General features: G+C 40.6%; 1 long non-coding RNA gene across 1 annotated transcript in view; it reads left to right on the top strand.

Annotated features, from left to right (window-relative positions):
* LOC142121727 (uncharacterized) overlaps window positions 1-23,982 on the top strand; it is a 32,228-nt gene extending 8,246 nt beyond the window's left edge. The window contains exons 2-5 of the long non-coding RNA XR_012683988.1: window positions 2,547-2,640; window positions 21,680-21,737; window positions 22,180-22,226; window positions 23,875-23,982. This is a non-coding gene — a long non-coding RNA (uncharacterized LOC142121727). The remainder of the gene's footprint in view (window positions 1-2,546; window positions 2,641-21,679; window positions 21,738-22,179; window positions 22,227-23,874) is intronic.
* Window positions 23,983-24,848: the final 866 nt, after the last annotated feature.

The following is a 24,848-nucleotide window of genomic DNA, read 5'->3' as shown; positions in this document are numbered from 1 at the left end:
ATCATTCTGCTGGAATTGTGTGCTGATAAAGTGGGTGTGAGAGAGTGAAGAGTAGACAATCAGTGACTACTGGCACTAATAGTATTTTAGTATAGTAATTAGGAGTGGAGAAAAAAAAACTCTGTCTTGCTCTTTGACTCTAAGCAGCACAACCTAAAACAACAACAATTTCTTTCTTGAGTTTAATATCCAAGGAGTAGATTTATCAAACCTTCTACAAGGAAAGTGATCATTCATTTAGACATTGCAGAAAATTATAGCTTGTATGGGCAACACCTCCACTGTCCCTTTTTAGAAGGTCAGATAAATCTACATCCAAGTGTTTCAATCTGCAGGCAATTGTGTGAGGGACAGTATCACTGACTCTGGTAATAGTAAGCAGCCAAAAAACAGGCTGCTATCTGACTGTGAGCAGCAAACCCCAATTTTTTTTTTCTTGCCTTTAAAATCCAAGGGCCTGATTTATTAAGGAAGTAAAGCAAAAAAAAAAGAGTAACTTTGCACCTTGGTAAAACCATGCATTGGTGGGGGAAGTAAATTAGAAATTTAGGGACAGATTTGAGGTCGTGGTAGAGCATGTCTTAGATCAACTTTAAATGACATTGTAAAAATAAAACTATCAAGTATTTGTGTGCTACATGAAAAAACAGCCAGTACTTAACTTATGTGCAAAATAATAAACCAATTTGCACCCCTTGCACTGTAACATGGTTTTGTCCAGGAAAAAACTTACTCATTTAGAAATAAGATAGACAAGAGAAATGTTATTATTTTACATTCTGTTACATATCAGAAAATTAGTAACTTGGATCAATAAATGACCCTGTTAGGAATAATGTATGTTACAGTGTGACGAAACGAGTTTAATATCACTTTAACCAGCCTGTCCTTCGTTTATCACAAAATGTGGAGCATAACAACATGTACATTTTATAGCCGTTCGTGTTCACCAGCTCACAAGAGTGCAAGTGTAGTGTCTAAATACATCTGGCTAAGGGGATATTGTAGCCATGCTGCTTTTCATTCTATGTTACCCATTGTAAAAATGTGTTTTGTTCCTATTGCAGTGATGCTGTTATGTATTTTTTGTAAATTGAAGCCAGGTGGGTTATGGGTAAGGATCAGGTGGGGTACAGTTCCAGGATATAGGTGAGGGTGCTGTAGCTGCATTCATTCTCCCCTTCCTTACTCTACAGGAAGTCCTGATCAGCAGGAAGCTAGTTCTGGCTGAAAAAGCTTGTAAGGGCTTAATACTGGGAGTGTTATTTAATCACCTTGCCCTTGCCCCTTAATTAACCTGAGTATGTCCCCATTGTCTCAGGTTGTACCAGACTTCTGGTGTCAGCTGGTAGGGACTAAGGGATGCATTAGGTTTAGAAGGGACAGACCTGTAACAGCCCTTTTTTGACAGACATCCATTCTCAAAGGATCCCACTATTTAAGGCCACCCCTGACACAGCCCGAGTATGGGAAATCTTCAGGGTATAGAGGGAATAGTGAGAGCCAGGGATGCTTGCTGGTATCTTTGTTTTTATCCTGGGTAGAATTCCAGTGTTGAAGTCTAGGCTTCTGCTGGACTGAGGAAAGGACAGATCGTCAGGCTGTGTGGCCAGGATACAGCAAGTCAGGACATCAGGTTACTGTAACTCTTTAAGGGACAGATAATCATCATCATCATCACCATTTATTTATATAGTGCCACTAATTCTGCAGCGCTGTACAGAGAACTCACATCAGTCCCTGCCCCATTGGAACTTACAGTCTAAATTCCCTATCACACACACAGACAGACAGACACACACACAGACTAGGGTCAGTTTTGATAGCAGCCGATTAACCTACTAGTATTTTTTTTTTTTTGGAGTGTGGGAGGAAACCAGAGCACCCGGAGGAAACCCACGCAAACACAGGGAGAACATACAAACTCCACACAGATAAGGACATGGTCGGGAATTGAGCTCATGACCCCAGTGCTGTTAGGCAGAAGTGCTAACCGCTAAGCCACCGTGCTCTTCTTCCAGATTACTGTAAGGGACAGATAATGTGGTAAACCTTCCTGGCATTTATTTACTGTTTGAAATCTAGGGGTAAATGTATGAACATGCAGGTTCTTCAACACCCGCGTGTCCAGCGTGTTCGGCGATTAAATTTCAAGCAGCGCTGCATTGTAAAGGGAAGTTTCCCTTTCCCTTTACAATGCAGCACCGCTTTAATCGCCGAACACGCTGAACACGTGGGTGTTGAAGAACCCGCATGTTCATACATTTACCCCCTAGTGTTTTTTATTGTAATAAATGTACAGTTGTACCTTTCTAACTGCATTTGCTTGAATGACTATAGGAACCTTAGAAGGTACTGGGTATGCTTCCTTGGCATAGAAAGGTGTCTTCACATAGAGTAAACTGTTTCCTTCCATTACCTGCTTATGCATCAGATATTTTCTGTGTTCTCTGTCTACACAGACCAATAAAACTTTCACTATGTAGTCCCCAGACATACAGATCTTGTAGTAAAATTTTCCATAAATCCTTTTTATCTTTTTAAAGGGACTGCCGACCATCGCTCAGTTTGTCTCTCTGCCCTGCTGAAACAAAGTCAGTTCTTTTTCAATCGGATTTAATTCGGCAAGATGGAAAACTGGTAAGGCAGTGTTTTACATCACAATCTGGTCATTTGATCTATACAGTGTATGAATTGAGTCCCTTCCTATGCGGCCAAACTGCTCATTGATGTAGTGATTCAATGCAAGGGTTGAACGGTCACTGGTTTCCTCAGAAAATTTAGTCAGCAAGGTGCCATTAAAAAGTAGCTGGGTGGGGGCAGTTGTAATAATATTGAAAATTGTTGGAGGTTATTGTCGATACCTGCCAGGACTGATCAGATTGGTGGTCAGTGGTCTAACACACACTTCTGGCTGTAGTACTCACATAATGCCTGTTCTAATAGGAGAAACAATGGTTTGTTCTATTATAATAGGACTCCAAGGGCTGGATGGCAAGTAAAAACAGTCGGGTGGAGCCCCCGGGAAATAGGTGCTGGGGAGAACACTGACGATAGCACCATATAATATGTGGTTGGCGTTAGAAAGATCATCAGCGGAGATCACAGTCAGCCTATACTGACAATGTAGAGCTGATTAGTTCAATAGAAAAAAATATTTATGATGGTCATGTGTATTATACGTGTCTTCTACATGTGCATTTGTAGAAACTGATACAATTTTATAGTGAGAGTCAAAGCACCTATTGTAATATTTCTCCAAATCTGGGATACAATGAGAAGCAGGATATGAAGTCAGAGTATTGGATCACAGAATATGTTAACTCAACAAACTCCTGCATGTGTGGTCAAGTTTGAAGTGGGAGGGGCTAGATCAACAGCCAATCCAACCAGATCAATGGTAACAGCAGCAATATGAAAATAAGTTCTTACACCAATTTGTTTGTCTTTAGTTCAACTCCAAAAGCCTATTTCATACCAAGAGAGTATTTAGAAGCCCCACAAATTTCAAATCATGAATACATATCTAATATTGTACTGATATTCAATTTCAACAGAGATTATATAGTTGTTTTGACTATGAAATACCCAATTTATCAAGGTCACATGTGTAGATGTGGGTGTAGAAAAGACTGGAGTGACAACTGTCAGGAGTGAAACATATCTCTCTCTCTCTCTCCTAATACTGAACAAAATGTTGATATGACATTTTTTTCCAATGCTTTTTATTTTTGCCAAACAGTATGCATTGATCACCTGAGGTCTAAAGTTCTCCAAGGTATGGACGAGAGGAATCAGACAGTGGTCACAGAATTTCTCCTCCTGGGATTTGGAAACCTCCACAACCTCAGAATCTTACTTTTCATCCTCTTTCTGATCATTCATATTGCTGCCTTATTAGCAAATGTCCTCGTTATCGTCTTATTTGTGTTCCACCGCAGTCTTCACTCCCCCATGTACTTTTTTCTCAGCCAGTTGTCCTTGTCGGAAATCCTGTTCACCAATAACATTGTGCCCAACATGCTGTGGCTGATACTGGTGGGGAAAGGAAAAGTGTCAGTCTCCAGTTGTATTTTCCAGTTCTATTTATTAGCCGTTCCATCCATATCCCAATGTTTGCTGCTGGCAGCCATGTCCTTTGACCGTTTTGTGGCCATCTGTAGACCATTACATTATGCCATCACTATGACCTCCACACTTCAGGTTCAGATAGTCACCTTCTGCTGGCTGGTGGGTTTCGCAATGCCACTATTTGTATACATTTTCTTAAATAATTTGAAATTCTGTGGTCTCAATGTAATCAATAATTTCTTTTGTGATATTGCACCTCTGGTGCGGCTTTCTTGCTCCGATACATCTTCTGTGGAATTGGCCACGGCTATGGTTGCTTTTCCCGTCATCTTGGTTCCATTCATGTTCATCGTGGTTACCTACATCTCTATCCTTCATACCATCCTCAAGATGTCCTCCACCAACAGCAGACAGAACGTTTTCTCCACCTGCAGCTCTCACCTAACCATTGTGTGTATTTTCTACGGCACACTATCATCTTATTATCTATTGCCTCCGAGAGAAAATTCTATAAATACAAACAAAGGTCTTTCTTTACTTTGCACACTGGTGACTCCTTTATTCAACCCCCTTATCTACAGCTTGAGAAGCCAGGAGATCAGATCCGCCATTTACAAGTCTGCCAAAATTATAAGGCAATTGAAAGTAAATCTAGGTGTATCTGGAAAGACAGGGTTTGGAATAAAATTCATATCAGGACCAAAACAATCATAACTACAAAGTAGATCCCAGTTTTTGATCATCAATAGACATTAAAGTCTGTGGAGAGTGGAGAATAAAAAAATACCACACGATCAAGTGTAATGCCCTGCAAATTACTGAATGGTTCTCTAAAGTCCTTCAGGGTGAGAAGCAGGGACATGGCCAGACCTAGGGCCTGATTCATTAAGGATCTTAACTTAAGAAACTTCTTATTTCAGTCTCCTGGACAAAACCATGTTACAATGCAAGGGGTGCAAATTAATATTCTGTTTTGCACATAAGTTAAATACTGACTGTTTTTTCATGTAGCGCACAAATATCAACTTTACATTTCAGTGTACAAATAAGCTATCAAGTATTTGTGTGCTACATGAAAAAACAGTCAGTATTTAACTTATGTGCAAAACAGAATACTAATTTGCACCCCTTGCATTGTAACATGGTTTTGTCCAGGAGACTGAAATAAGAAGTTTCTTAAGTTAAGGTCCTTAATGAATCAGGCCCCTACTTTTTAACTGTCATATCTAGGGATAAAGGGATCTGGCCAAACTTGCTGTTTAACTCTCATATCTATGGATGAAAAGTTTTGCAAAATCCTTGAATATTTTCCTGTTATAAATTTATAAAATCTCAACTTCCACCCTCCTCTGTTTTCTCTATCAGTTTATGACTATTTTTATATTGTTTTGTGTGATTACATTATTTATGTGAACCCGTTATAAATTTACCAATTTAGATATATAATTTCAGGGTCCACCCTCTAGCTAGTAAAACAATAAGGATATCTTGCCGGGTGGGCGTATTCTGTTCTGTCTGTGCTTGATTACCACTGCCGCATCTTCACCTTAATTTAATTTTTCAGTAAACAATATCTAAATAGTGCAGTGAGCTTAGCTTGAGGACGGCATAAATAGCAGGTTGGAAATGTTCTCAATTTGTGGATTTACTGTAATCTATGTATGTAAAAAAAAAGAGGTGATATTATCATTATTCATTGTGAATAGTTGTGAATTCGCACTTTTCATTACACAATATTTACCTACAATAATCAAATTATTTGTATAAACAATGTCATGAAAATCAGTAGCCTCAGGTTCTTGTGTCAAAATTTTTTGGGGAATAATGGTGCTATCACCTCTTTTTTTTTACATACATAGATTTAAACCATCTAAATGACCATATCTTGGCATTGGTTGACTCTGGGAGTGAACTTCTCCATAGTGAATTCCATCCTGTGCTGAACAGGTAGACCTGCAGCATGGGGTTTCCATGTCATAAAGTGATTCCAGCCCAAGCCTGGTCAGCACAGGATGGAATTCACTATGGGAATTGGGCACTGAAAAAGCATGCACCCCAGCCCCATGCTGAATTGCACTGGGACACCTCCTGGCACTCATTGATGGTAGGTGCCATGGTGATGTGTTATAGCACTTAAAAAGTTAAGTAACTTTCTGAAACTACAAGTCACAGAGAGCCCTAGCAGCCACAATGTTCTCGGGCATGAATGAGGTTGTGGAACTAAAAGCATAAGCATATCCTGTCATCTAGTGCCCATAAAAAGTAGAAAAAAGACAGACACCAGTGGGTAAATGTATTAAGCAGCGGATCAGTCAAATCGCTGATATTTGGCGATTGTGACGGCCATATTTACAATGGAAATTTTATTAAAGGCAAAACTCGCTGGGTTTTGGCCTTAATAAAATTGTCGTTTTAAATATGGCCGTCACAATCGCTGAATATCAGCGATTTGACTGATCCGCTGCTTAATACATTTACCCCCATATGTTTTAATCTTTTATTTTAAATAAATACTAACGGAAAACCTTAGTTTTCCACTTTATTAATCACCTAGATCCACATGGAGTCTTCTATTCTTGCATTCTGAAGTAAACTCTTAGGGAAATTTTTTCTAAAAAACCGTTAACAAGCAAATGAATGATGCCAGTATGTGAATACCAAATTAGAGTGTCTTGCCTCTGATTTTCTGGAGCATGGGAAAACTGCTCTGATTGGCTTTTTGCGTATTGACACCTCTTGGTGCCTTCACCACTGACTGAGCTAACTTAAAGCTTTTAAAACTCAGAGTACACGGTAGTCCATAAATTTACTTGATTCATAAATTCAGGCTGCATGTTCAAAATGTGGCCCCTTGTGTGACGATGCAGAAAAGGCAGTAAAAGTGGTACTTACTACTTAGCAAAACAGACTGAAACTAGGATATTTACTTGAACTATACTGATCAAAATCTGAGACTCAAGGATTAAAGCTCCAAAAACACCTTTCCAGGAAAACTAGGAACAGATGGGAGCTTGTGGAAAATCAATCTAAATAAAAAATAGTCTGCAGAGCTTGTGTCATTTATTAAACAGTTTCCATTTGATAAGTTCTACCTGGCCACCTGGAAATGGTGAGAATAATTTACCTCTGGGTCCTTACTGTATTATGGTGGTCAACAAAACCCAGGGTGGGTTTAGTGATAATAAATAGGAGTATAAAGCATTGTGGTAACTACTGTTTGATAAATAGGTGAAGCAAGCAGCTTTTGAGTAACATAACCCTGATATAGCCATATCAGAGCTAGATAAAAAGGCTACATAGTCTGATGTCAGAACTAAAGCATTAGAAGCAAAATTGGCCAGTGTCTACCGATCTTGCATTCGAAAGATAACATGTGACATTTGGGTGTGTATGTTGAGTTGCATCTCAAGATGCATCCAACTCAGAAACAGTAGTATTTGCGCCAGACATACGTCGAGCATACAAGTGTGTATACTTATGCCTAACAAAAGATGTGGCTTGACAGTGTTAGTAGTAAATGCATAAGCCTATTTATGTACAATATAATAATGCAATAAAGTATATAATACACAAGAGAGAGAAGTGTCTTAACAGTTATCAATAAATGGTAAAGTTCAAATGGAAATGTCAATTAAGTAATGAAAATAGACAAATGCCACTTCATATAATATAGCCGCCCATGATAATTAATTAAGTACTGCTTAATAGGCTGGAGGGGGCAATACTCAATCAGCCAATCAGAAGCAGCTTTTGATACTCATCATCATCATCAGTATCATAATGAGTACCTTTGTACCAGCCCTTCAGGAGGAGATGCACATCTGCATTTAATTATGTTGCACTAATGTAAACATGCCCTTATGCTTGCCTGCCCCTGCTCGCCAAGTTGAAGAGGACACAAATCTATGATTCTGCGTCAACCAGATAAAATAAAGTTCAAAAACATAATAAAAAATCTAGTTAAACTTTACAGAATCAGGATACAGTTTATTTTAAACTACTACAGTACATGCATTGTTTTAATGTATCTAAATCAAATCTAAATAGTTGGTGGTAGATTTATATGAGGACAAGCAAGGTTTTAATAGTCAAAGTATATCTGACAGTGACATGTTGATTTTTCTATCTAGACGAAAACTTTTGATTGTTGTGACATTTGTTGCTGCAAGCCATGCTATGAAAATAATTGCATAGATTACCAAATATTTTAATCATCCAGCAGAGCTCATGACATGTCTTATCAGAGCAGTTTGTTTGAGAGATTATGAGGTTCAAAAATAGACTAATTTGTCTTATTATTAATTCCCGAGCTTCATAGTTCAATGTCATATTTGGCCTCTAACTGTGTGTGATGTCTAACACTTGAATTGGCAGCAATTTTATCATTTTTCAGTATTTACACTTTTATATTAACATGTGCATTATATAAATATTCAGAGTTCCTAGATGAAGTTATCTGCAGCTATAGCTCATTGTATTAAAATTAGAGATGCTCAGGCTCAGTTCCCTAAGAACCGAACATACCCGAACTTAGCAGATCCGAGTACCGTTGCGCGCCCTCAGAATTGAAAACGAGGCAAAAAGTCATTGTCTCGTGAGTTTTGGATTCTATAAGTACTGCCCTCCACAGCATCCAGCACCATTATACAGAGGAACACAGAAGGGGTAGCACAGTTCTTGGCAGTCTCTAGTGCAGTTGGGCAGCGTCATAGGTAAAAAAGAAAGAGGAGGGGTAGCAGTGTTCTTCAAAGTCTCCAGTGACATTCAGGAGAGCTCCATTGCTCCATTGCTAATTGTCATTGCTGAGATAGAAATAATAGGGCTTCCAGGCTTTGTCTTCTACATCTGCAGTCACATTGTACCCTGTTATATAGGTAATACATATAGAGGAGAGCTTCATTGCTCCATTGCTAATTGTCATTGCTGAAATAGAAATAATAGGGCTGGCAGGCTTGGTCTTCTAAATCTGCCATCACATTGTACCCTGTTATATAGGTAATACATATAGAGGAGAGCTTCATTGCTCCATTGCTAATTGTCATTGCTGAAATAGAAATAATAGGGCTGGCAGTCTTGGTCTAAATCTGCAGTCACACTGTACTGTGTCAACAAAATGGATTCACAGCAGTACACAGAAGACCAAAGCTTTATTGAGACAGACACAAAGATAGGGAAGGGTGCATAAATTAAGGCAAGACATTCAACAAAACTTCAAACAGTGATGGAGGAATGGGTTGGAGGGGTAAGGAAGGGGGAGACACAAGCCCAAGGTTTTATTGAATAAACAGACACATAGGGTGATAAGGAGAAGACGGAGACAGAAAATTAATCATCTTCCTCTTCCTCAGGACTGTCAATGATCTCTTAGCAGGCTGGGAATCAGCCTGCGACAGTCCTGTCACCTTTTCTCCCTTTTCAAGATGAGGTGATGCCTGGCAAGCCTATTAGTGTTCTTAAATCAGTTCATAAGGCGCCAGGCGTCCTGTATTGCCCCAATGGTGTGGTCCCAGGAAATAATCCATAAAATACCTAATGGTATGAAAGGCAAGTTCTGGGCGCACTGTCCTTAAGTTCATGTTCCAAGGCATCCAACAGTGCCTGTGCAGTGTGGGCAGTCCCAAAAATACGCTGTGCTGTTTCCCTTCTGGTGATGCAGAAGTGGCCATATTGGCACAGGTTCCGGGAGTGCATGAATGTCCTGAGAGGCAGACATCCCTGGATAGCCATCCATGCAATGTCTTTGTGTCTATTAGTCAGCCTCTTAAAGGCCATATTCTCCCACACGTGTTTTGTTGTTGCAGCAGAAAGTCCTGGAACAGACTCCATAATGTCTTTAGCTCTGATAAGCTTGTGGACAGTATTTAGCTTGCACAAGTCTGGTTTAATTCCCTCCAAATGGTGCTTCCTCACAAATTGTCCAACATCCAGGTAAAACCAAGGTGTAATCCAGATGGTGCTCCCTCCGAAATTGTCCAAAATCCAGGTAAAACCAAGGTGTAGTCCAGTAGCAGAGCAAATGTTCTTTTCAATAAGAGTTGTGCGGATGTAGTTGCAGACAAAGAAGGCTCGCAGCATGTTGGGGATATCCGGGATCCCTTTCCCACCTTTGATGCGCGTGCTTCACTCTGTCCATATATTAGCTGTAGAATTACCACAGTTATCCAAGGAACGGGTGGTTAATGTCTACTGAACATAAAATACATTTTTACTGTTGCTCTTGATTCCAAACACATGTTCTAGCATACATCTTAGACCGCCATCACTAGTACTCAGGACTTAGACTAGCCCTGTACCTGGAGCAAGGGATACGGCAGAAAAACAAGTGACTTGCCCAGGGCTGGATTCGGAAGCTGCTGCCTACACTTGAGATTGGCACGCCCCTATTGTACATCAGCTATGAACGAACGGCCCTTCTCCGTCCCGTTCCCTCCCTGAAATTGTAGGCTGTAGTAAATGGCCTTTGTGTATGAAGACGGAGCAGACGGCTGCATATTGTTTGGTTCTGGGCATGTGCAGAGTGATTTTGTGTACGATATGCTATACTTGTCAACTATCACAAGGAGGGCTCCAGGAGATCAGGGGGAGGTGGGCATGTTGGGGGTGGGGCTAGGTGTGTCATCATGTCATATGACCCCGCCCCCTAAACAGCAATCATCTGTTCTGACCAATTGAAGCAGGGGGCGGGACCAGGATGATGCACGATTCACATCCTAAGCATGCCACATTAAGATTATTAGAATCCGGGAGGTTGACCTGGTCCAGGACTTCCAGAAATTCGGGAGTCTCCTGGACATTCCGGGACAGTAGGCAACTATGCGATACGTTATCACCTCTATTACGAGACTTCCTATTTTGAATGCTGTGACAATAGTACAGAGCCTGCAATGGAGACATAAGTGACCATTACATCTGGCATTTACCTACCTGGTATGTGATATTTTTTCCTGGCTATGATGATTCAGATCTCACCTATGCTCTTGCTGTGTATGTAGAATGGCAATTCCTACAAACTAACGTGCCACATTAATATTCACTGTAATGCAAATATAGAAGGATTCAGTTTAGACGACCATCTTCCATCTCTATTCTCCTTTGTTTTACTGTTAATTAAAATGGATTGTGGCCAGTTATAGTTATATATACATTGTACAATAAATAACCCATAGTTGCCCACTCTCCCAGAATGTGCGGGAGACTTATGAATTTTTGGGACAACCTCCCGAATCCTGCCCACTTCGTTGATGAAGCTGGTGGGGGTGTGGGGCTAATCACATCACCCTGTCCCCACAACCAGCTGTAATAGGCCAAAATTGTTATAGTATGGCAGGGGACGGGGCCTAATGACGCGATTAGCGTGGCCCCGCCCACAAGACACAGCCAACTTTGCAGGTCTTGGAGGGGTGATCTCCAAAGTTGGCAAGTATGAAATAACCACATTTAAAAGTTTTCCAGTGTGTGAGGTAATATGAATGCACAAATAAAATGAAAGCAAGAGATCCCATGTTTATACAATTAAAATATAAATAAATCTGAAGCTATTTTCTTGTATAGGTTAAGCACATGTTGGCTCTTTACTGATTGGCTTTTTTCCCCGATATGGCTCCTTCTGTTTTAATAAATAATGTCCATATAAAATAAACTTGTCACGTGACCTTAAGAGTGATCACATTTTAGGACTTGGTGAGGACAAGATGAATGTTAATTATGTCCTTATGTAAAAACACAGATTTTGAAAGGAGGTGTACTTCCTTTTCCACCTATACCAGCTTGCAAAGCTAAATTAAACGGCTTTTACAAGTAACCTGTCTGCTTTCTAAAGGCCATGCCAGTTTCTAGAAGTAAACAGACAAGTACACGAAACAAGCAACAAGATCAATGCAAATGTCTGTAAATAAGATCATTCCTTTGGGTCTCATTACATACTTCCTGGCTTCTCTGGTCCGATTACCAAGGGATTTGTCAAGTAGCAATATGTATAACAGAAATGTTTCTGCACGGATGTATACAGTATGCTCATGGGCCCTGTATTTTAAATTTTCACATAACAAAATGACATAGAGTCCATTTACGTATGCACCAACATGCAGTGCAAGTGTTTTTTTTTCTGCTGTCATGCACTTATGTGCAAAAGCACGATTGGATTTGCAGGGTCAGATTGACCACATCTGTAGGGCTGTGCTTCCTGCCTTGCAGGACGTCATACAGATGTCTTCTATGTGTAAAAGGACTAGGTTTTTCTACCACCTACTTTTAATGCATTTGTTAGTGCGCTTCAAGCATTGCAATAAAATGTAATCAAAGCCTTCAAACAAAGTAAAGAGAAACATGTAAAAGTTCTGTACTCCCCTCACTGTTGTGAATAATTTAATACATAACTAAAGCTAAATTAAACATTATTTTACGAGAAAAATTTCAAAGTTTAAAATAAAGAAGGGGTTGATGCTAAACTGAAAATAGGTTGGAAATTAAACTAACATTTTCACTCTTTCCACCATGCCCGCTTCCAAGGGGATCCGCAGAACTGGTTGCAGGTGGCTTTCACAATGGGAGTACCAAGGACAAGGCAGTGTGTGTGTGTATCATAACTTTTGGTGCCAAAATACAAAAGGAGGACAGATGCAGCAGTCATTTGGAGAGAAGTGCACTGCTGACACATATCTTCCCCGCTAAGTATCACTATATTTCTTCTGTGTATGCATATGTATTGTAAGACAATAATGTATTGAGAGAGCTTTAGGTTAAAGAAAACTCTAAGCTCCCCAACCTGTCTTATTTAATCAGAAATACTATGATATGTTTAAATAACCTAGTCAGTATTTTCTGATAGACATTGTGGAAGTGTTTGTGCGTATGAAACGTGATTTTATTTTTTTCTTATCTTGTGATGGCTGATAAAAGTAAAACACGTGCCAAACATATTGTCTGTTCAAAGTGTAATAATGTTAAATTAACTGGTGAACGTTTGGATCAGGGGGGGCTCTGTGCTGGCACCTGTAATGATGCAGCCTAAAGACAGCTCCATTTTTGACGGTAGAACCTCCCGAATGGGTGTCAACCTGGTCACAAGGGGTTAATACCCTTGTAAAACTTATCTAAACCAGTAGAGATCCCATCTACATCAGTGGCATCTCGGGGTATAACAGGAGGAATGACTGAGGATTCTTTTTCCCCAGGGGTCGGACAATATCCCTCCCCGGCTCTCCAGGAGACACCCCAGATAGGGGAGGTTGGATGGTCCGCAGTGGCTAGAGGCCTAGACTGACTTAACCAGTTACTCAAGAATCCCACATATACGCAGTAATAAAAGGCGTAGACCAGCTAATGCGCTGTGGTCTGTGTCTGATTCAGAGGGTTCCTCGGAAGAGGAAGGGGAATTGTTGGACAATTCGGATTTGTCCATAATAGAATCGGAGGAAAGCTCTAGACACCAGGGTATGGACGATCTGGTAAAAGCAGTTCGTCAGACCTTGGGGTTTATTGAAGTAGAAGAGAAGAGACGAGGTCCTTGGACCGCTCTCTCTTTAAGAAGGCTTCTAAGCAGGTGGTCAGGTTCCCTCCCTCAGCAGAGTTGAGAGGTATTGCAGAGGCCTCTTGGAAGTATCCAGATAAGAGGTTCTCTGTGCCAAAAAAGTTTGGCTCTTTATATCCTCTTCAAGAGGAGGATATGACCTGATGGGAACAGGTGGCTAAAGTAGATGGATGTGCCTGTGGCGAGATTGGTTCGCCAGACCACACTACCTGTACCAGGGTCGGCGGCCTTACAGGACGCGACCGACCGTAAATTAGAATCCCTGCTGAAATCGGTCTTCTTGGCCGCTGGTACAAGCCCTCAGACCAGCATTGTCTTCAACCTGGGTAGCTAGGGCTATGGAAGCCTGGGCAGGGCAGTTAGAGTCTGCATTGCAGGATTCGGAACTACTACCCCTGGCCATGCACCTGAAGGAGGCAGCGGGTTATGTATATGAAGCGGCCCAGAATTCGGCCTCCATATCATCGTCCATTTCTGCTGCAGCTGTAACAGCAAGAAGGGCGTTATGGTTAAGGACTTGGAATGCGGATTCAGAGTCAAAGAGGTCGTTGGAATCCATCCCATATATGGGTGGCATGCTATTTGGTCCAGAGTTGGACTCCTGGATTTCACAGGCTTCAGGGGGTAGGAATACATCCTTGCCTGTGAATACGCCTAGACCTCCTAGGTTTAGTTCTTTTAGACAGCCCTTGCAGAGGCCAGACTGTCAGTTCAAGGGCCGTGGGAAGCAGGAGACAGTCCCGTAGAGGAAGGTCATCCTTTGCCTCTGCAGCAGGAAGGGCCTCTTCCGCCAAGCTGCCAGATAGACCTGCAGCATGACTACCACCCTCCTCTGGTTACAGAGGGTGGGGTGGGAGGACGGCTGCTTGGGTTCGCCCAGCAGTGGACAAAGTCCTCGGCGGACTGGTGGGTCCAGGGAATCATGAGACGGGGTTACATGATAGAATTCATGGGGCCAGCTTCTCACAGGTTTTTTGTAACCGGGTTACCCTGCTGTCCTCAGGCAATGCTCACGGCTGTCGATTTACTTCTTTTTTTTAATAAACTTGGGGATTGTATACCAAATCACATAGGGGTACCCTATGCCACATGTAGTACGGGGAATACATATGATATTGGAAGTGCAAGGTTGGTAAAACCCCTGCCCCCAAGAAGAGGATCCACCCTCCCAATACCCTCTGTACTTCTTCTTGAGGGCAGGGGTTTTATGCTTTTATCTTGGATTCTTTTTCTATTCTTAATCTGTTATTTTTACTTTTATCAATGTTATTATTCTGTTTTTAGTTTCTATTAATACAGTGTTATTATTTTGTTATCAGCCTGTATTACAAATATTTTTTATTAACTTGTTTTGCTATTCTATATTACTCTGTTTTATTTTGTGCTATTATTCAGTTATTACTCTGTTATTACAATGAGTTATTATTCTTAGCTATTCTTCTACGTTAGTGCTCTCTGTTATAACCCTATGTTATTACCATTTATTTTAACCTGTGTTATTCTATTTTTACTCTCAATTATTGGGCTTTGTTTTTGCTCAGCTAATACTTTCTGTTATTAGCCTGTTTTATTGTTCTCTTATTATCCTGTATTATTACTCTGTTATGACTCTCTTTTATTTCCTCTTGTTATTTTATTAATTTTATTTTTAATCTCAGTTTTGCTATGGTGACCCTAGAGTTGAGAGAAGGCCCTACCCCCAAGAAGAGGATCCACCCTCCCAATGCCCTCTGTACTTCTTCTTGAGGGCAGGGGTGGTCTATTTTTATCTTAAATTTTTATTCTGTTATCTCTCAAGGTTATTACTCTGCTATTATTGTTTTGATTATTTGTCATTATTCTGTTTAAATTTCTATTATTACTCTGTGTTATTAATCTTTTAAGACCCTGTGTTATTATTCTGTTTATTTTCTAAGTTATTATTCTGTTATTAAGCTAGGTTATTATACCTTTATGTTACTCTGTTATTACCCTGTTTAAAAACTCTCTGTCACTATTCTCTGTTATTATTGAGTTTTTACTCTCTGGTATTACCTTGTGGTATTGGGGGTTTTTTTGCAGTAGAGATTTTAGTAAGAGAACAAGACACAAATGAAATACAACATTGTCATACAATAAAATATAAATTATAAACATTATAAAACACGGAGTTAAATATTATCAAATAACATCAGAAGTCCTGCATTTATTAATAAGAACTAAAGAAATATATATCATTTACATAACAATTATATGAGATACAGAGTGAGAAAAAGATATAAGATGTTACAAGTTACATTTCTAAAATCAATGGTATTTAAAGTACGTAACAATTAATCCAATTTATAATATAAAAAACATCTAAAAAAAACAACATGGAGGAAAGGGTGAGGTGGTATTATTCTATCATACTCTTTGCTTTTACTCTAAATTTATATTATTTTGTTAATCTATATTACTATTATTGGTTATTGCCTTGCGTAATTACACTATATTACTCTATGTTATCACCTTGAGTTATTATACTGTTATTGTTCTAGGATATTGCCCTGTGTTATTAATCTTGGCTATTCTCCTATGTTATTACTCGCTGATATTACCTAGTGTTATTATTCTGGTTTTTTTTTCCTGCATTATTATCCTGTGTTATGGCTCTCTTTTATTATCTTCTGTTATTTTGTTTTTAATCTCAGTTATACTAGGGTGACTCTAGGGTGGTGAGAATGCCCTGCCCCCAAGAAGAGGATCCACCCTCCCAATACCCTCTGTACTTCTTCTTGAGGGCAGGGGTTTTATGCTTTTATCTTGGATTTTTATTCTATTAATAATCTGTTATTTTTGCTTTTATCAATGTTATTATTCTGTTTTTAGTTTCGATTAATACAGTGTTATTATTTTGTTATCAGCCTGTATTAGAAATATTTGTTATTAACTTGTATTCCTATTCTATATTACTCTGTTTTATTTTGTGCTATTATTCTATTATTACTCTGTTATTACAATGAGTTATTATTCTGAGCTATTCTCCTATGTTAGTGCTCTCTGTTATAACCCTATGTTATTACTATTTATTTTAACCTGTGTTATTCTATTTTTACTCTCAATTATTGGGCTTTGTTTTTGCTCAGCTAATACTTTCTGTTATTAGCCTGTTTTATTGTTCTCTTATTATCCTGTATTATTACTCTCTGTTATGACTCTCTTTTATTTCCTCTTGTTATTTTATTTTAATCTCAGTTTTGCGGCAATTCATGTGCTCCTGACATGTCGCCCTTAGATTATTTCAGGAAAGGAATGATCCTAAACAGGGGCAGGGGGGCATCTGCTCCGCGGGCCAGTACCAAAGTGTGCTTCCTCAGTATAGGTCACTGGGCCACCTGCACTTTTTTCCTTTAAAATGTTCTTAATAGGTTGCTGAATCGAGTTTTGCCCCCTGGCGAAAAATTTGCCAACCAGCCCCTGTCCGTAAGGATTAAAGTGTGCAGTAAAGGTGAGAACAAGAGGTTTTTAATTTTTTTTTTTTTTAATAAAGTATGTTTCTATGGTGTAATGTTACTGTTCATTTACTAAGTGGAACTACAGCTTTCAGCAGGCACTGGCCTTCAAGGCATGCTGGTAGTTGTAGTTCTACAACAAGCAAGCTGGCAGCCACTGGTAGCCAGGGACAAGCTGGCATACCTCCCAACCTTGATCTCTTTAGCAACGGAATGGGGTGCCACAAAACGATGATGATGTGGCTCCACCCATGCCTAATGCATTTGAAGCTCTTCGATGCCCCATACTGTCCTCTCTTCCCCTCCAAAACCCTTCATTGCTGTGCACATGAACCATTCACTCCATCTCTGCCATGCACAAGAGCAGTGGACAGAATCTCCTCCAACTTTCCCACAGACTGAGATGGCGTTGTGATACATTTGCAAATCACAGGTATATTACTGTATGCACTCATTCAGAAAACTATAGTTCCCCAGAGTGCCTCTGGGAAGTTAAATGCAAATTGTGTCGGCCATTTTTGGGTGGACAGACGGCAAACTACAGCCGGGGCTGCTCTCTAGAGCCCCAGAGTTTACTAAAAGGCTTCAGGGAGATTCATGGGAACAAGGGGAGGAGCCAAAAACAAACTGGCTAGAAAAGTGATGCGAGTGGCTGCTGGCTGAACTAATGAAGGATCTTCCCATAAAGAGCCACTGAATCTATAACTGAATTGTTGTCCTGAGGGATGTTTGCAGTCAGCCCAGAAAAAAGCACCTTTGCCGTATAGGAAAAGACCTAACTTGCCACTGCCCATGAGATGTCAGCAGGACTCATATGAAGACAGATAAGTTTCTTTTGCTTTGCTATGTTCAAGTTATTTAAGTAAAACATCAAACTGTGTTATTAAAACCTCTGACCAGGGCTGTAATATTGCTATTGAGAGATGTTATAGCACTGGCTAATAGAAGAATTTGTTCCAGACAAATCTGCTGTATTTAAAGTTATCTACAAGCTGACTGAAACTGCCTAAAATGGATGCTGATGAGAGAATTGCAAGTTGTTTAGCCCTACAGTTGCTGGGAGAGAGTTGCTTATTCCATTAGATGGATTGCTAAGTGGACTACTGATTTCAACTTGTACAAGTAAATAAGCTTCATGTGTCAGCTGAAACTTTGCTTAAACCTGTGGATTATAATGTACCCCATTGGGTTCTGTATATCATAGAGTGAACTAGAAAGTATCTAACCTGAACAAGCTGGAATAATCCTTGTTGCATCTGCTGATTTTTGTCTGATAAGTATAATCAGTATAATTGCACTAAAAGTATTATGTTGATTTATGCATACATATTGTAAACCAAAATTCCTAAAATGTGATTTTTTTTTGTAACATGTTGAATAAGATTACATGTTAATGGTATTGTGCTATTACTTCTCTATACTACCGCTACTGATCTGCTGCTGTGGTAAAGCCTTATGCCACAAGCAAAGAGAATAAACCCACAAGTTTATGCAGTTTTAGCCCTGTGTTCCCTGTTTTATTTCAACACTACTGGGGGGACCTTTGTCTCTCTACCATACCACCGGGCCTGTAGAATCCTTCCTTACACTACTTTTGGGGTGCCAACCATCTGCACCATTACAGCGTGACACAGCCCTCAAATCGGTGATGTCCCACCTAAATTGGGACAGTTGGAAGCTTGCACTTGTGGTTCTACCAGCATGTCCAAGCATTTAATGGCAGCCAGAGTCCCACACACTAAACTATTGCTTTACTAACTTTAACTTATTTCCCATCCCCCACCAGTTATGGCTATTCAACACAGGGATTGGTGGGAGTGTTTTAATTTTTTTTGCATCTGTATTGTGAGCAGCGCAAATTTTGAGATACATGCAGCTCAAAATACTTGTTAAGCTGCAATTTTGCAGATGTGAAACCCTACTGGTGCTGCAGGAACACTTACTTGGAGTGCTACGATGTACTGTGTTGAACCACTCGCTGTTGCCCTCCTCTTCAGCTGCGGCTATGATGTGCATGCGGCATCTGGGACCTTAGGGTCCCCTGAGTCCTCAAGTGTTTAACAAAAGTAGAGTGAAGTGCACACTATGGACACTAGTGGTGGTGCATTGCAATATCACAAAAGAAATGTTAGGCACTAGACCATCTCATGATAAGCAACAAAACGTTTATTCTAAGTGCCTTTTCATCCAGCACATAAGCAGTTGCAATAAAATTTTGTTCTAGAGGGGTTTGGTCTGAAACTGAAGCCGAGGAAGTATCAGCTCCTAAAGCACAGCTAAGAGTACTTGGGCCACCTCGTGTCTGGGGAAGGAGTGCACCCTACACAGACAAGGTTCCAAGACTGGAAAACACCCACTACCATCACAGAGTTGCGGTCCTTCCTTGGACTAGTGGGCTACTATCGATGGCTTATGATGACTTTGAGAAACCGTTTGTTCTCTACACCGATGGAAGCCTCCGCGAACTAGGGGCTGTCCTTACCCAAGTACAAGACGGGAGGGAGTGGGTGATCGTCTATGCCAGCAGAAGCTTGTGGGAGTCCGAGCGGAATCCAGAGAACTACAGTTCCTTTATGTTGGAACTGTTGGCGGTGGTCTGGGCTGTGACAGAGAAATTTGCAGAATACTTCACAGGGGCCACATTTGAGATTCGCTACCATCACGGTGAGCAGAATGGAAATGCTGATGCCCTTTCCCGTTTCCCAGTGGAGGCCCCAGCGGGGAGCGGGAACGAAGAACGGGAGGAGGTTGAAATCCCAAATCTCACCTGAGTAAAGCCCATGTGTCATACCCATCCGGAGGAGTCTGCCAACACAGTACATGCCATCACAGCGAGGAAGACTGTCCCGGAGTGGGCTCAAGAGCAGGGGAAAGATGTCAATATCCAGATCATCAGACAGTGGAAGCTGGATGGACATTGGATTTCTACGACTGAGCGGAGTCGCCTGATTACAATGGGCTGGAGACTGTTGTACAACTGTGACCAGTTCCAAGTGCGGGAAGGAGTATTATACTGGTGTGCATATCTAGAACAGGAGTGCCGCCCGGTGTGGCAAATTGTGGTCCCAGGAGAGCGCAGCGAAACAGCTGGTTGTGGAGGCCCACACGCAAGGAGCACATCTGGGCGCAACCAAGACGTACCACTGGCTCCAGAGCCAATTATTTATGCCTGGATTGCAGGATGTGCTAGACGAAGTCTACAGGCACAGCGGAAAAGCACCCGGAACAACGAGCACCCATGAGCAACCCCTGAATATTCTGATGATAGATTATGTATTAATAGTGGAGTCCATCAGCAGTCACCAATATGCCCTGGTGAAGACAGACCACTTCACAAGGTACACGGTGATAGTGTACACTTGCTATCAGACTGTGGAGTCCGCTGCCCAAGACATCACGGAGCAGTTCCTCAGGCGGTAGGTGTGCCCAGAGCGGATCTACTCCGATTAAGGCATCTGCTTCCAAGGCCGGATGATAAAAGAGCTATGCCGGATTTATGGCATCAAACAGTCTCAGACTACCCCGTATCATCCCCAAGGGAATGGAGCATGCGAGAGGCTTAACCGGACCCTGCTGCAGATGTTGTGGACCTTGGAAGTGGATCAGCGACAACGGTGGCTAGACTTTGTACAAGAGATGGTGTGGATTTACAACAACCGCGTGCACCATACCACCAGGTTCACTCCCTTCTTCTTACTATTCGGTCTCCCAGGCAGGGAGATGCAGGACCTGTCACTCACTTCCCCGGAATATGAAGAAGGATGGAACCCGGCCAGCTGGGTGGAAGAGCAGTACAGCAATTGGGGGTAGCCCACAATGTGGTTAAGAAGCAGATGCAGTCACTTTTCCCCCAAGTTCAGGCTGCCACCACGACAGGACCACTCCACATGGGCCAGAGAGTGCTGGTCCGGATGAAGAGGACAGGCAACAAGATGAGTGAGCGCTGGGAGGTGCTTACTTGCATATATATATAAGAAGCTAACGGTGTGATTCCAGATAACACGTAACATACATGATAACAATTAACAGTGAAACATTTGACCATAAAACATGATTATTACAATTGCCTATATTGTGGCATTTCTGGTGGTGGAGTGGTTTGGAGTGGATAACCTGGTGGATATTCTATGTTGGGGTTACCCATAGGTTGAGCATGTTGTGTATTGTGTACCGGGTTTGGAGGGTTATTGTTACCTAACATGGGTTGCACCCGCTGGTACATAGGATAATGTCCGTCATAATAGTAAGGACTTGGAGGAGGTGCCTGCACCCGTGAGAGGAGTCTGTCCATGAATCCCATAATACACTCACGATTTTCGCGTAACACGCGTTCCTGCATGTTCATGATTTGCATGAGGAAAGAGTCCTGCAGTTCCCGCTCATTGTCCATGAAACGCTGCAGTTGTGTATTCTCGTGTTCCCTAATGGTGCTGTCCATCTCCTGCAGTTGATCCATCATGACAGTTGTCATTGTTTTAGTTGCTTGGTCCATTTTGTTGTTTACTATTACATATTACATACCTACTATTACATACATACATTTTACATACTATTTACATATTGCAATGACAAGATGTATTCATTTGTATAATTTTACTATTTTTAGGACTTCGATGACTTGGACGTCATCTGCTTTGATGAATTTGACTGGACCCAGAAGCATGGTAAGTATAGTATTTAAAGTTCTAAAATTATACTAACCCCTGATTTCTTCACCTTTAGCATTTAGAAAATATATAAATGAACAGGGACACACATGAGCGGGAAAATTAATTAAAAAAAGATTCTCAAAAGGAATTTGTTAAGTCCCCCCATCTAGGAAGCAGCCACAGCCCTGGGGGGCTCACTGCTACTGTAGCTCCCAGATAGACATATTTGGCCCACTAATTTATTCATAAAATAATTTGGACCCCATAAGATAATTCATTTTTGTCCCTCTGTACAAGAAATCATGATTACCCTCATAATTAGAGTAGGGTAAGCCACACCTCTATAGACATATTTTATCTTCTGAATTTAATGTCATAAACCTATAAAGAGCTTATATTGTTGGTTAGATTGTTTTCTCCTATTAAATTGTTTTTTATTCTCTTCTCTGTACCCTAGGAGTATATAGAAATACCCTATGTACATCTCAAGGAGCCACGTTCAAAGTAGGTGACTTTCACAGCTCCAGAAAAACAAATTACCATAAAACACAGATTACTATACACACCACAGTCACAATATACGGTTATGCTCAGACTGAAGACGACTGAGATTGCAGATTTCACACATATTGTGTTTTAAGGCTAATCCGGCCATTTTGCAGAGGTGATATTTTTCAGATATACAATTGCTGGAGTTTTGCTTCACAAATCTGCACTCTGGGCCTTATGTAGAGTCAGACATAATTTATATGAATAAACTATATTTAAAAGACATACTAAGTATTCATAGCCACCTGTATCTTTAGATACGTGCGACTCTGCATAATACACACAATGCATACATTTTAGTAAGATACACATAAAGTTTATCATATCCATCATACCTTAAGAGTGCAGGATACGCTGGACTGTATTATACGCTAAGTGGCCGTACACCCAAGAAATACATTATTTTGAAAACAAAAGGCAAACTGCCCCTCACCCCTCCCCCTCCTCTCAAAATCACACCAACTGTAGCGCTGCTATTAGCGTCTGTGCAGTAATATTTTTACCAGGGAATTTTCCACAGTCAGACCACAGAGCAGGGGAAATATCCTAGAAAGCAAGTACAGGTCTGTAAAATGTAAGGGCCTAATTCCTCCCGCTCCTGGACACAGAGCACCTAATATGGAGAAAAACACCAATTTGGACCTAGCCTATCCCATAATAATACACAAGATGGACTCTATCATTTAGAATTTAGTTGACATACAGACAATTTTAAAAGCCAACCAAGAAGCTCAGCATACAGATTTATACATCAGAATAAGACCAGACTTCAATGAAGGACAGATATGGACAGTACTGGATGTCACATCTGTAAGTTAATAAGTGATGTTTTGATCCGGCTCCTGAACTTGTTACCCATTAATTATATAGTATGTGAATGAATTATAGTGACATCATTGTTTTCAATGAACCTCTTATGTTATAATAATTACAATAATATTCATTTATATATAACACATCATAAATGGACAGGGATAAGACAATGATAGGGGAGATAGAGACAACATACAACTGTATTAGAAATCTTAAGCACCGCTGGTTAAACGCAATCTCTGAGTCTCTAAGTGACATGAAGTTAACACAACTTCCACAGGTTACAGACATAAACATGACCTATTTCTGCACATTTCAATATAAAATGACTATTGTGATGTCTGTTTGCTTGTGGCTGGTAGTAGGGTGTTAGTACAACCTTGTAGGACTCCAGGGTAAACCACCAGCACAAATTCCTTACTCTCCAGATGCTGTGTTTATATTAGAGTTTCCCTCTTTGACATGGAAGGGACCCAGCACCCAGCCCTGGTAATACAACAACAACCTAATTCCATGTCACCAGTCACCAGTCCATGCACTCCAGGGGCCTCGTAAACCAACTGCTACATAAGCTGAATAAAGTGAAAAGACATCTTTCTATTACCAAACTAAATCCTCTGGAATTTTAAAATCCATAGAATAAAAATCGAGGATAAATGTAATCACTTCCAACCCTTTCCCCAGTGTCTTCCCCTCACAGTGTATATGTGTATGTCCTGCTGAAATGTTTGTATTGTGCACATGGCTCACTAGACCTTTGTCATTTACCAGGTTTCTCTTCATTTTACAGGAAGAAGCCAAAAATAGAAGAAGAAATGCTCCCGTAACAAAATTAATTAAGTAACAGCGCCCCGCCTTTGGTATCAGCTGGGCTTCCATCCTGGTGGAGTGATTTAGGTTGGCGAGAGAGTACCTACCTCTTTTAGGTGTAAATAAGGGGAGTAGCTCGTTCTGTTGGAGATGGAACAATTGTCATGTTCAGGACAATATTATTATTGTGATTAGAGTCCCAATGAAACAATAAATACACCAATACATAAAATAACGTGCAGTTTATCTTACTTTATAATATATACATAATCACAGTAAAATGTTTAGACTAAGGTCACATTAGTAATATAACTGATAGTCAGAAGGTGTCTTGGTACTTCCAGTATCAATTCCAGAATGAAGCAGCTGTCACAGTGCCGGAGCTCTGATCTGTGTGTTACATAAAACAATAGTTCAGTTCATTATTATAAAACATACTGTTAATTTGCAGGATATATGTAAGCGCTATCTGATGAACATATGTGCTCCCCAGAGACCGCTAATGTTCCCATATATATTATGCTTCAGATAAACATTCACCTCCAAAAGCCAAACAGTTCATCATCATCATCAACATTTATTTATATAGCGACAGTATATTCCGTATATGTATATATTACAATTGGGAACACACACAGCAATAAAACAATACTGGGTGATACAGACAGAGAGGTCAGAGGGATCTGCTCACAAGCTTACACTCTATGGGACAGTTCTCATTATATAGCATTTAGATGTGTACCGTATTTCCCCATGTATAAGACGCACCCATGTATAAGACGCACCTTAATTTTGGGGCCCAAAATTTTAAAAAAGATGTATTACAATAAGTTACTGAAGCAGAAGGCTTGTCTGGTTGTCATTTTAGTCAGGGTTCTCACACCAGGTCTAGAGGAGCAGAGTTTACAATAAAGTCCCACATTCAGATACAGGAAGGCAGCGCTACTGCACAGC

This window comes from Mixophyes fleayi, unplaced genomic scaffold, assembly GCF_038048845.1.
Source record: "Mixophyes fleayi isolate aMixFle1 unplaced genomic scaffold, aMixFle1.hap1 Scaffold_215, whole genome shotgun sequence".
NCBI classification, from domain to species: Eukaryota; Metazoa; Chordata; class Amphibia; order Anura; family Limnodynastidae; genus Mixophyes; species Mixophyes fleayi.
This window is presented reverse-complemented; position numbering and strand designations above follow the sequence as displayed.